Genomic DNA, 13,893 nt, shown 5'->3' with positions numbered 1-13,893 from the left:
AAATTTGGTAGTTCCATGCACCTCTATTTGTAAAATTAGTTAAAAAAACAACTAGCTTATTCCCACGCTCCAAAATACCAATAAGTAGTAAAACATATCCCTAGTTAAAATCCAATCACAAATTCCAAGCTGGATGCTTTTTACCTCTCAACCAAACAAACATTTTGCATCGGTAAACTTACACCATTATGGTCTTATCTTATGTTATGTTAATCCAATCAATAAGGGGGAAAAAATGATGGCTAGTCCACATGTCATGCACTTCTCTCATTTTCTTTCTCCGCATAAATTAATTCAAATTGCAAGATCCACGCAAAGCTACTCAAGTTCTTTTAAGATCATTCTTTGTTCATGCATCTCTTCCTGTCCCCGACTATTTAAGATCCTATTGGGGAGCTTTTGAGAGCTGATGTCGCTATCAGAATCTCTTTCTTGTCTATATATATTTATATTTAAGATTCTCTCTCAAGATATTACTCACTCCATCTCAGAATATAGTAACTTGGGATTGGATTGAAAGTTTTGTAGCAGTACGAATCTAGGATTGTACAAATCCTTATATAGATTTATAGTACTAGATGTGTTCAATTTAGTCTTGGGTTAAAATTTTTAAACAGAGGTACTAAGATTTGGTAGCTAGAAAATACAGAAAATAAACTGTGGCTATAAGTTTGAATGCTTAACAGTTAGCTGGCATAAGTCCATTTTACACCTGATCACAGCTCTTGCCTTTGTCTAAAATTTACTCTTCAACTCTAAAATCAGGCATCTAACACCTCTAACTATTAAAACCGTTCCATTTATCCCCCAGACCAAACTAAAGTGGTTTTTCATGGGCGTGCTTACGTGGTGTCTACATGTCAATCTTAGTCAGCATAACTATTAAAAGTAATAATGGCCTCACATGTTAAGGGACATCTCTCTCCCTATCTTTTCTCTCATCCACTGGTCCCCCCCTCCCCCGCTTCTTGCTAGCCTTCAGCGGCAATGACCGCCACCAACGTCCGCATCTATCTCCTGGACCTACCTCTAACAACGAGCACCTCTTGGCCATAAAATCGGTGTTGGCGAGCTCAAACTCTGCCTCTCCAAGAGCCTCTTCCATGCACTGGCGGCCTCGAGCTTTGACTAACCGCCTCCTCCTCAATGTGCCGGTGAGCTCGAGATCAACCTCCTCCCCACTCTCCCACCCCTCTGTATCAAGGTCCAACTTAGCCACTACGTCTGTTGAGCTTGCTGCCCTGGTCTTGGTGACGGGTCGCTTAAACAGGAGGAGGTGGCAGTGGAGAAGGAGCTATGACAATGCATCGAAGGGAAAAAGCAGTGTCGCCTGACTGCGTAGGTGCAGCATGGGGAAGGAGGTGAAACAAGCTGCTGCGGCAAGCATTGATGCAACCTACACTATCCTCCATTTCTAGGAGAAGATGGTCAGCTGCAAAGGTAGAGGAGACGGGGAGGAGGTAGCCAACAACGGAGGAGATGGTCGGCATCAAGATCCAATGCCAGCTTGCCCAACATTATCGTAAGCCGGAGTGGAACGAGCTCACCGGCCAATAGGTGAGATATAAATTGAAGAGGAGACGATGCGCAGAGTCACCTCCATCGAGCTCATCATGGACCCTCATGTCAGGGGCAGCAGGACAGAGAGGGGGGAGGGAGATGAGAGGAACAAGAAGATATGGTGGCAATGATAGGTGTGACCCCTCTCTCTCCTCGCTGAGGTGGACTATTGTGTACATGTGCATTGATATCCTACGTGGCATCCAATATTGTATAATACCACTACATAGATTTTTTTTCCAAACGAGAACCCCTATAGGTTGCTGGTGGACCATAATCGCTCTCGCCTGCAAAAATTGTTTTCAGGGGGAGGTTAAGGGGCTTCTTAAGACTCTTTAAGAGATCCGTCTACGAAAATATACTTATTTTCCTAGGCGAGACTCTTAAACAGCTGTGTGCGAAAATGTATTTTCGCAAACAGGCCTATTAAAGGCCCACCTACAAGTCTAACTTCCTCTTCCTCTTAGCACTTCAAAAATTTTCAAAGTCATCATCCTTATAATCTCCTCATCTTCTCTCTCACCTCCTCTCCTCCTCATATTATCTCTCACTCCTCTCTCTCTCTCTCAGTCTCTCTCTCTCTCTCTCTCATTTCTCACCTCCTCTCTCTCGCACGAGTTCTCCTCCCGAGTGGCAGCGACGGGTGGCTGGCTAGTGGCGGGCTCGAGCGGGACCGGGAAGCAGCGGGCTTAGCGGTGATGACGGCAACTGCGGCACCAGGATGGGCTGATCCGCGCGGCCGCTACCATTGGGGTGAGGAGGGGCAGTGGTGGAGATGCATGGAGGGGCGACAGCAGCCTCGGCGACGATGACGGCGATGGACTGCGGACTGCGGCGACGACGTCATTGACGGATGGGAGTTTGCTAGGGTTTTGAGTTTTGATTTTTTTTTCTTTGGAATTTTTATTTTTTCGGATATTTATTTTTGCATGTGTATGACATAAGCACCCGCATGCGAAAATCTGATTTTTGCATGCGATGCGCCACCTGCATGGAAAAACAACTATTTTTGCAGACACTTTTGGGCAGACGGATGGCTCAACCGCATGCAAAATTTGGTTTTGGCCACATGCAAAAATACTTGTTGCAGTAGTGAAACCGCTTCACAAGAGTTCAGAGGCGTAAAATGGACCTTTTACCTATCAATTACTACTTAAAATCTCCCGTTAAGACCTTATTTTTGGGAGCTTATAACAACTATACCTATAATTTTGGGAGCTTATAACAACTATACCTATAGACTCTAGTTCCTATGCTGTCAAATTCTTACTTAAGATTCTGAGACACACTAATTATAAAATCAAGAAATAAGTATATTAGTCATTAAGGCCTCCATACGACGGTCCTTATCGCTTCGCCTCAAAAGCTCTAGCGAAAGGCGATATCTCAGGGGAAAAAAAATCTTCGACTCCCAGCCCCTTTTCTTCCTTCTCCAATGGCCATACGGTTGTCAGCATGGGATTAGGGGAGGGTCTGGCTCCTTTATTCACTAGTAGAGATAGGTTTAGATTTAGTCGGGTCTCTCTCGTTCTCGGGTTCTACCTGTTCTTTGTGTAGCTCAAGAGGGTCGCCGACATTCGACTCTTCTTGTCTCAGCTTGATAGACATGGCAGACCTCGTCGGTGTTCTTGTCGTTGTCGTCTTCCTGCTCGGTGAATCCTAAGCTCATCTCAAACGCTTTCAGTTGGGAGTTTTGCTATTTTGCTTTTGGGTTGAAGGATTGTTCTCTAGCCCGTCGAACAGAAGGAGTGCACCGGCTTTTTGCTCCATCTTCGGTGTGTCCCGCACCTATGGTGGTCATCTCCAACATCAGTTCTGTAAAAGGCGGCCGATGATTTCTCCTATGGGCTAAGGTGTCTTCAACCTCTGTTGAGAGGCCCCATTTGGGTATGCTTTTTGGCTCTACCCATTGCAGTTAACCATTGTTCTTTTGCTCCTTCCGTCGCCGTGCGTGAGGATCTGATCATCATTGATGTAGTCGTTGCAAGGACCTGATTGCTTTTTTCTATATTTTCGCGTATGTTACGTTTGAAGTGTAATTTGCTCATCACTCATGGGCTTTTATACAAAACTAGTTGTTCTTTCAGCCTTACCCCATTGGGGAATGTAACTCATGTACTTTGTCCTTAATTATAAAACACATGAGTTTTAAAAATACATACATTAGTCAGATGCATTCTGTCATGGTATAAGGCATACCTCCTATCCTACGACTTATGGAATGTACGAGACTGGCATACCATCGTTCATATGATATATTTCCGTATGTGGTAAGGAAGTATACAAGATATTATGGGAAGTATCCTCATGGGCTGGTGATTAACAGAGTCCCACTCGGGAGGATTGGGTTGATTCTATATCATGCGGGATTCATTGTCTCTGAGTTATATTTGGAGACTAAGGCAACTCTTGATATAAAAGGCACACTCCCTAAGGGGTTCAGATCATCGAATCATAGCACCAACACACTCACCATAGTTTACGAAGCCGGAGGATGTAAAGCCAAATTCGCCGGGAGATCTTGTCGACTCCTCTCAACAAGAATCTCGCCGGTATCGCCGGATTCATCTGTTCTCTTTGTTCTCTGTGGTTTTCCATATGGTTTTTCATATCAATCACATATAAACTGGATATTAGGGCTATTATCTCACGAGGGGCCTGAATCAGTATAATTTTTATCTTTTGTTTGCTTTGATGTCGTATCGTGTAGATCCTCGTACCAACGTACCCTAATACCCTATTTATCCGGTCTATGGTACCCCGTCGACACATGCTAACTGCAACTTCTCTAAATTCTCTATTGCTGAATTCGCGGCAGTCGATCCTCAAAGTCTTCGGCACTTCTTAAACAGCCAATATACACTGTGTCATGTACTCTGTTGATATGTTAGTTTTGTGCTATTCAACAACGGTGTACCTTTTTAGATCGTGTGCTCTTTTCTTTAATAACAAATTATCAAATTACTTCATTTGGAGGTTATTTGAAAAATATCTCCTTTGAAAAATTATCTAATTACTTCATAAATAACAAATTAACAAAGTACTTTTTTTTAATAATAAATTGCTTCATCTGTACTATTTTCTGCTCTTTGAAAATTGTTTGTGAACAGACAAGATCTTAGGAACAATTTGGTTGATGCCTAAATTTACCATGAGTAACGTACTTTAGGCAAAATGTGGCATGACACAAGAGTAAAGCTATAAAATTATTGGCCACAAGTGTACCATGGTTCACTTAAAATAAATAGAGATAATCCAAGAAATGCCATTGACAAGTGTCCAAGTCCCATAAATGCCATCGACAAGTGCGAGTTCCAAAAAATGCCATCGTACAAACGACTTTGTCCTAAAAATGCCATCGCCGTTAGGGTTCCGTCCATTTTGCGCTGTTAATTTCTATAGGATGATCAGTGTATTTAACGGCATAAAATGGACGGAACCCTAACGACGATAGCATTTTTGGGACAAAATCATTTGTACGATGGTATTTCTTGGAACTCACACTTGTCGATGGCATTTCTAGGACTTAGACGCTTGTCAATGGCATTTCTTGGATTATCTCAAATAAATAAGTGAATAACATGTTGATCCAAATATAACAAAGTGTGACAAGTCTAAGTTGTGGGAGTGAAACAAATATCTACCTAACTGATGCATGAGTTCTAAAGAAAAACTGAGACATGATTAAAATATTTTTCACGAACGGGCAAAAGGATTGCACGTCAATGTATTAGAAGAAAGTAGAGTTTCAGTTGTACAATGCAAACGGCGAGAAAGACCATTGTCGGAGGACAAACATGATTAAAATATGGCTTGAGGAGAGGAGTAATGAACAAAACAACCCCTTCCTATACACATTGGTGGCTTACAGGCTTACCATTAAGGTGCAGTAACCTCTCTTCCCCTGCTAAGGTAAACCGTGGTGTAAAGTGACGGTAAATATTTGTTTTAGATTTCAATCGCTTTAATTTGTTTGGGGGCTAGAATAGCTGGATGCAATTATCACCTTTCAAAAGTGAAACTGATAACAAGACAATGATATGTCGGAGGAAGATGTAATAAGGTTGACGAGAAATAGTACAACAAGAGTGTACTACAGATATGAACAAAAATAATATCAGCTCGATCTGTTGGGAAGTTTGCTTTCTATTCGACCATTTGTACACACATGCATTGATGCATATGTGCACATATCTCTAGTCTTTTCCAAATCATGGACGAGCCATCATAATATCTCTTCGACAATTTGACGATGATATGGCGCAAATCATGCAAGATATTGCTGATCAGATTGCATGGTTGGCTATGTAGACCCAGAGGAATGATGGAATTGTACGTGCAGATAGGTGTTTTGAGACAATGACATGAACAGCAGCTACTCGTAACCCGTTGCATCTAATTCTGCACTTAATTCCTTTGCCACCTTTTAGGTTCTCGCAGCTTTTATGTGCGCTTTCTCTAAAGGCATGAGTCCCTTTTCTTGAAGGAAAGAATATACTCAACCCAGTCGTCAGTGCACGAATCGTCACGTACTACCTCCGTTCCATTGTAAGTGCAGTTGTGGGTTTTCATATCTAGTGTTTGACTGTCCATCTTATTTAAAAATTTTATGAAAAAATAAAAAAAATAGTCACACATAAAGTATTATTCATGTTTTATCATCTAATAACAATAAAATACTAATCATAAAAGTTTTCTAAACAAGACGGACGATCAAATGTTGAACATAAACAGTGTAAAACTACAATCTTTCTAGGACAGAGGTAGTACTATTGCTGAAGTAGTACAAAATCGAGTCCTGTGTGTCGTATAAAGGGCTTCGTTTTGCACAGTTCCAACTCCAAGTTTTTCTTTTTTAATTTTTTAAAGTTGGGTTTTCTAGTTCTAGAAATTGTTGTAGAGCTGTAGATAGATTAATGTTATGGTGAGACATTTTTAGTATCTTATACCAAAAAAGAAGATTAAGGAAAAAATATAATTGGCTACTATGCAAAATTTTAGTGGCACACAAAATAAGATGGACTATTAGCATATGATTAATTGATCATTAATTATTATATACTTAAAAATGGATATAATTGATTTTTTTAAGAAAGTTCTATATAAAATGTATTTAACAAAAATATACTGTTTAGCAGTTTGGGAAATGTGAAAAAAAAGAGGAAGTTGCTCAGTCCAATTCCTGAATCAAACTCAGCCTAAGCCACTCCTTTTTCAAAGCTAAATTTTTAGACCTCACAAAGATTAATCTATCTATTAGCAATACTACAAACATATCTTAAAAGTTGCCACCATGTTCACTTTAGAGGTTAGAAACTCAAAGTAAAAGAGGTAGCTAAAAACATTCTTTCCACCATGTTTGTCTTCTATACTCAATTTCTCCAGATCAAGTTTTCTTTAATTTGCTGGCAAATCAGTTTGACAATTGGCCATCGTCCTCTTATATATGGTTGTGCATAGAAAATATGTACCACTACCATGATCCATTGTGATGAGAAAGGCAGTATGGCAACAACTATTTATACCTAGCCGATATCAACTTTTAATGTTAGAGCTGGGGAAACTTAACTATAGCTAGTAGTATATAATTGCTATAAAATTTCTATTATAATTTTGTAATTATAAAGATATTAAATGAACCATTTCGTCCCCTCTCGACTCTCGAGGTGGCCACGAAGTGGATCCACCAGATCATAGAAGTTCTCTCAGTCATGTTTGTGAGTCTTTCTTTTTTCTTTTCCACGCACAGTTAAAATACCGGCAAGCCCAATTACTTCATCCATTTTTAATAATTGACATTATCAGTTTAAACATGCCGATCCTCCCTCTGTCCCACTCAATAAGACACGCATGAATTTTAAGATTCAACTATTTAAACATTTTATCACTAATTATTTTATTATAGGTTAAATTTTATTTAATAAAAAAATTATATCATTGGATTGATATTTAACTTTATTTTTATATAATTATAGTTTTGTGCTATAAAAGTTATAGTGCTATATGAGAAATTTAAAATCGAATATTAGTTTGGAGACCATGTCATGTTTGATCGTAACTTATTCAGTGGGACAGAGGGAATACTTCTCACTCTAAATTTAAGTAGAGTAACCAAAATACTCTCAATAGGTAAATAAAGGGGAAAAAGCGCAGTAAACTTGCATGTTAGGGTGAATTCAGAGAAAAAAAAGACTTGAAAAGTTGAAAGACGTGAATTGCCAAGTACCTAAAACCAAAGATAATAATCGAGAACATCAATTATTCGAAAATGACGGGCAATCTCCTCGAGCAAATAAGCATTAGGCTCAAACCAACCATAATGGCTAATGATCATCCGACATGGATCGCGTCTAACTTTCCCTGCATCGTCTTCCGAGACTGACCATGACCATGCCCACCATCATGACTTGATGAGAGCAGGCTGCGACGTCGTTTGATGAGAGGAGCGCCAGGCAAGAAGGGCAGAACTGGCAAAGGTAGAAAACCGACGAGGCTGTGGCTGCAGGGGCAGCGCCGTCATTTCGTGTGGTTATCTCTCCGCTCTAATCTGATAAACGGAAAATCCAACAGATACATTCAGAAGCATCATATTCCAACAAATATCATCGATGAAATTAATTTTTAAAATATACTACTCCGTTTCATAATATAACAATATAATACTAGATAAGATACTTCATAGTAAAACGAATCCGGATACGAAGATATAACAATCTAGTACCGGATGGGATAATTGATAGTACAATGAATTTAGACATGTTTCATGTTCGGATTCGTTGTATTATGAAATGTCTCATCTGGTACTAAACTGCTACTCCCTCTATCCCCACAAATATAAGGTTTTTTATCTGGATGTGACATATCGTAGTAGGATGTGTCACATCTAACAAAAAAAACCCTTGTATTTGTAGACAGAATGAATATATTAGGGATGGAAGAAATATCATACAACCGAGCGAACTTATATAAAAATACCATTGTTGTTAGGGTTCAATCTATTTATGGATAAGTTAGTTTGTAGCATGATATTTCTTGAGAGTTTGGTTTGAAGGAATTTTTTTTGAACAGGAAGGCCCCATTGTTTCCTCCATGCAACATCACCTGTTTGGCCGTTGCCAAAATTTAAATTTTAAGACTCAATTTTGATGTTGATTTGAGAAGTTTTTTTATCGAAATTTGTTTTTTAGCTTTAGTATTTAAGTTGCTAAGAACACATACATAGAACGTTTATCTGATTATTCTTTTGCTAATAAGTCAAATGACGTATTATCTGTATTTGGCCAAACTAAGCAAGTGATCAACTGATGATGAGGTTCCCACGTTGGCACGGACATGGTGGGTGGAAAGCCAATGCCCACTGGGGAAGAAGAAGGGTGCTGTTGAAGCAACAAGCAAGGAAGGAAGCAGTGTGTGAGGGTGAGGAGTACACGTGGCGCACAATGGAGGCTCCGCCACGTGGGTGCCGCATGCGGTGGCGCGCGACACGGACGAGACGGCGACGCACGGGGAACGGGACGGACGGGGGTGTGGAGAAACGGAACGTGACGCCCGTGGGCCCGTCGGCTGGACCTCTTCTGGGTTCCACACGTGCCCGTCTTCACGAAAGTGCTAGCCGTGTACCGTTATCTTCTCTATATGTTTTTCTTTTCCTTTTTCGGGAGTTCTACGTACAGTGACTTTTAAAGAAAGCCCATCCATTTCAGGAGGTAGTACTTACTATGTCCAAAAATATTCATCATTCTATTTTGTTTAATATCGATTAAGATTTAAGAAAACTAAACTATATTATCTATTATTAAATAATGTATAGCTGGAAGTAGGAAGGTATTCCCTCCGTTTCACAACGTATACTTTCTAGCAATGTAAGACATATGTATATATGTTTAGATTCATTAACATCTAATGAATGTGAGCAATGTTATAAAGTCTTACATTATTAATTATATGAAGTAATGAGAGATGATTAATTTGATAATTTCCGCTACTCTAAATTCAAATTTTACATCTAGAAAGATAAGTATTATAGAATGAAGGTAGTAACTCTTTCGAAAGATTAGGTGTGTAATATTTCTTTCATTTCTTAACTTATACTCTCTTATTTTTTGCATGCACGTTTCTCGAAATGCTAAATAATACTTTATTTTTAAAAAATATAAAAATGATTTAAGAATTATATTAACCTATTTTCAATTTTGTTAATACTTAATGAATCATGCGCTAATTTGTCCCGCGTTTTGCATGACGAGGAAGAGACGTTCAAAAAGAACATAGCCTAAGGAGCCTCATTTGCCCCAAAATTTGATTTCTAGAACTTAATTACTGAGTTGAATTTATCGTATTTTTGAATCGTTAAAAACACATATAAAAAGAACTTAATTATAGAGTTGATTTTATGGTATTTTTAACTCTTTTAAGTCGTTAAAAACTTATATAAAATTTTTACTATAATTTTTTATTGTTAATTAATCATTTAAAATATAACCAGTTGTTGGCCAATAGAGAGATGACGGGCTGGCTGGCATGATATTTTTGCATACGGACTCTTAACATGTATGCCTGCAGAAATAGCCTATTTTCTTAAGGGCATATACGAAAGTAGAGTCTAATATGAGCTTTCTATATTAATTAATGTCACTAAAGATTATCCTCTTACAATAGTAGAGACAATAAGATTTCTAAACCATTAATACACTAAATGATTTTTGGTTATACTTCTTTCCTTTTCTCCACCCTCATATAACAAATTTTCCGTTAATAAATGCTAAGAGTCGACTCTGAGACGTTGTCATGCGTAGCAACGATGTTTATCCTTCCTTCCTCCTCTTTTTTCCACGTCACCAAATTTACTTGCATGATAACAAAGAAAGTCCGTTATTACACAACATTGTACATGCCCTTAGGCAGGCCTTCTAAGAAGCCTAGCTACGAAAATCAATTTTTACATGCGGGCATTTATCACACATTGCTAAAATGCTTTTGAATATGGAAGTTTTTTTAAGCCTGTTCGTAAAAAATGAAGGGGTTGTCTAAAAAAACTTTTTTCCCTGTGTGTAATGCTTTGAAAAAGTAAAGTGTTATATGCTGTATTGGTGCATCTAACAGTGTACCGGTAATTTCAACTAATCAGAGAGCTCAAAGTAGTAGAGCTTACCTAACTTCTAAATTTAATTCCAGAAGTTAGGGTTTGAAGTGGAGTTATGAAGCTGGCCAAACCCAGCTCCACCTCTCTAGTTCATTTTGTGAGAGAGCTCCACCAGCTCTACTCCCATTTTAGGTGGGCTCTAGCTCCAAGAGAGATGGAGGTAGAGCTGGAGCTGTGCCAAACAAGCCCTTCACATGTATATTTATCGTACTATTGGACTGTCCTTTTCCAAAAACCTTTCATTTCAATTAATTAAAGATAAAAACCAAGATCGGTCCATGTCAAGGAGTGAACATTATTCCTTCTAGGAAAGCATCACAAAAATCAAACAAAACACCAAAAGTATATTAAATGGCTAGTGGTGATTCGTTTTTCTTATTCTGTTTTTAAAGATAAGAAAGAGTTGTAGAGATTTAGCTGTCACGTGCATGAACGATTCAGCCGCCAACATGATCTTTTGTCTAGGCCTAGTCATAGCGTCTTCGTCATTGTGAAAATAATCCCCCTCTCGCTTGGCGTTTAAGCAAGGCCATGAAAATCACTGAAGCCTCATCGCTTGCTTTACAGATTGGCGGAACCAGCGACACTAGCGATAAGCGATACTGTCGAGTCCAGGCAACTTATAGATTTTTTCGATGGCCAGCCATTTCTACTAACAATATTATAGGCAATCAACTATGGGTATCTCAGTTGGCCAGCCATTTTACTAGATATTGTAGGACATCAACCAGGGATACCTTTAAATTTCGGTTGCAGTTAATAAGCCAAAAAACAGACGATAGGAGGCATAACAAATATATGGATATTTTAATAATCTTTTAAGAAACCTATATATTTAGTGAAGCAAAAACCTATATATATTTATATGTAGTTCATATATCCGGCAACTGTAGGTAATGTTATAATTTTTTATCCGTCATCAAGAGTCACATGACTCACATCGGGGATTTTAATTATTTGTCACTTTTAGGATGAAGTTTAACAATTTGTTATTTATAGTCTATGACATGCGAGCCATCACGTGTCTACGATGAGTCCAGCAACGAATCATTAAATGTCACATCTAAAAGTGGTAAATAGTTAAATATCTCGCTCATATCAACTTAATTATTTCTATCCCTTGGTTGTGTAATCTATAATTCAAATTGTTTCCTTTCATTTCTTTCTCCCCTGAAGTCATGTCGTTCAATTCTTTTTATTTGAATAACCGATCTATATTCTATATTTAATCTAAATTGTTTATACAATTTCTAATGATTGATCAAAGCGTTAATTATATGAAGTAGATAAAATTTTATGTCGCTTAGTTAGAAAACAGATTCATCTTATACTTTATTTCTACCATTATTATACAATATTTTTTAGCAACTTGTGGGCCGGGTTCCTTTCTTCAATTTTCAGTTTAATTAAAAATTGATAAAACTTCAAGAGAAATAAAACTAGCTTAAAAGCATGAGCCAATAAATATAAATCCTTCATTATAATCTCAATGCAAGAATATTTATACAACTATAAATATAAATATATGTAATTAATTACTAAGATGCAAGGCATGAGAGTAAGCAGGATTTATAGAGATTCGGCAAAATAAATTTAATTAAGCATGAGTTCTAAAGCTCTTCTCGGATTGGCTACTTTTCTCGTTTACTGTAAGCATGTTTTCCTAATTGCTAAACGTTATATTTTAAAATAATTTTATATAGATTTTATCGACGTTTGATGTCGCGATTCCGGTATTTGCATGGTATGGGGATCGTCGGTACTAGGATATACGCGAGACTGAGGTAAAAGAGACGGGGACGAGGATTTTTATACAGGTTCGGGCCCCTGAATTGTCAGGTAATAACCCTACATCCTGTTGGCCGAAGCCAGTATTGCTCTTATTCACTATAATCACACCAGTACAATATTTGGGGTAGCCTATCTAACTGTTGTCGACATGGCGGTCTGAAGGTCTGACTCGTAGTCGACAATAGGGTAGTCTTCCTCCTCGAGTTCGTGCCCGGCGAGATCAGAGATAGCGTTTTCGTCTCTCCTAACAGTATCCGGAGACACCGTAGAGGACTAGCCGTGCTTATCCCTGAAGTTGATATCCGGCATCTTGTCTTGGTGTATGTTGGCTTGTATGTTGTGGCTTCTGTTGTTCCATGTATGTTGATTGTCCCTCCTCTCCTCCTAGAGGGCCTTGTATTTATACCCATAGGTGTCTCCTTGTCCAAGTAGAACTAGGGAAACCAATATGGATATAATCCGAGTAGTACTTATCGTTTCTATGTAGAACTCTGGTTGTCTTTCCTTATCCGGAACTCCCTCGAGGTTAGTTTCCATATAAGACATGGTATGTGGTGGGTCCTGCCGAGATTTAGTCAACTATTATTAGGTATGTGGTATCCATAACCCTGACAGTAGCCCCCGACTTCAATGCAAATGAACGGATTCATATTCTCAACTGCAGACCATGGAGTAACTGTTATCGAGCTCACGTGAATGTTCTCGGTGAGTTCAGAGATAACGTTAGACTTCCTTTATCAGCCTCATGCGGGCACCTAAAGGGTTTGTCTGAGTCAATCTCCGACGTCGACCAAGAAAGTACAGAGCATACGACTAATTCTCCCGTCTTGCTGTAATCGAGAATTTGGATTGAAGTCAAGAAATTTATCTCGGCGGGTACACCATCTCTTCATTTCGTATTCCTTGTCGAGATCCACCAACCGTTCTTGAGTAATCGAGTAGGCATAGAGTCTGCGACGGAGCCTTGTCAACACTTGTCGTACTCGCTTTAGTCGATCTTGGTATAGAACCATAGAGACATGGAGTCTTCGATAATGTCGAATAGAATTTTCCTGAAATCAATACTCAAAAAAGAATATTAGATAAAAATAGCCCCCGAGCGAATGCTCAAAGGGTGACATGTTATAATATGTATGGAAAACCGAAAATGAATTAAACTTACAGACCAATGTTTTGTATATGAGCGTCTACTCTTTTACCGATTTCGATTAGTCAGTTTGTTGAGTTATACACTCTCCCTAGCCCCTAGCCTTGTCGTCGGAGAATCTTTCTCGGAAGATAAGGCTCTTGGACCTTTGACCTGCCTTGGTTGAACAAGCACTGATCCTAGCCCCCAGCCGTGAAGTTGGAAAATCCATTTCCGATTACACGGCTTGGTTAATATGCACAGCGAGAACTCT

General features: G+C 38.7%; 1 long non-coding RNA gene across 1 annotated transcript; it reads left to right on the top strand.

Moving 5' to 3' along the window:
• Positions 1-1,046: 1,046 nt before the first annotated feature.
• On the top strand, positions 1,047-1,855 carry LOC136356468 (uncharacterized). Its single transcript, XR_010741302.1, has 2 exons — positions 1,047-1,154; positions 1,271-1,855. It is a non-coding gene; the product is annotated as an uncharacterized lncRNA (long non-coding RNA).
• Positions 1,856-13,893: the final 12,038 nt, after the last annotated feature.

This window comes from Oryza sativa, chromosome 5, assembly GCF_034140825.1.
Source record: "Oryza sativa Japonica Group chromosome 5, ASM3414082v1".
NCBI lineage: Eukaryota > Viridiplantae > Streptophyta > Magnoliopsida > Poales > Poaceae > Oryza > Oryza sativa.
This window is presented reverse-complemented; position numbering and strand designations above follow the sequence as displayed.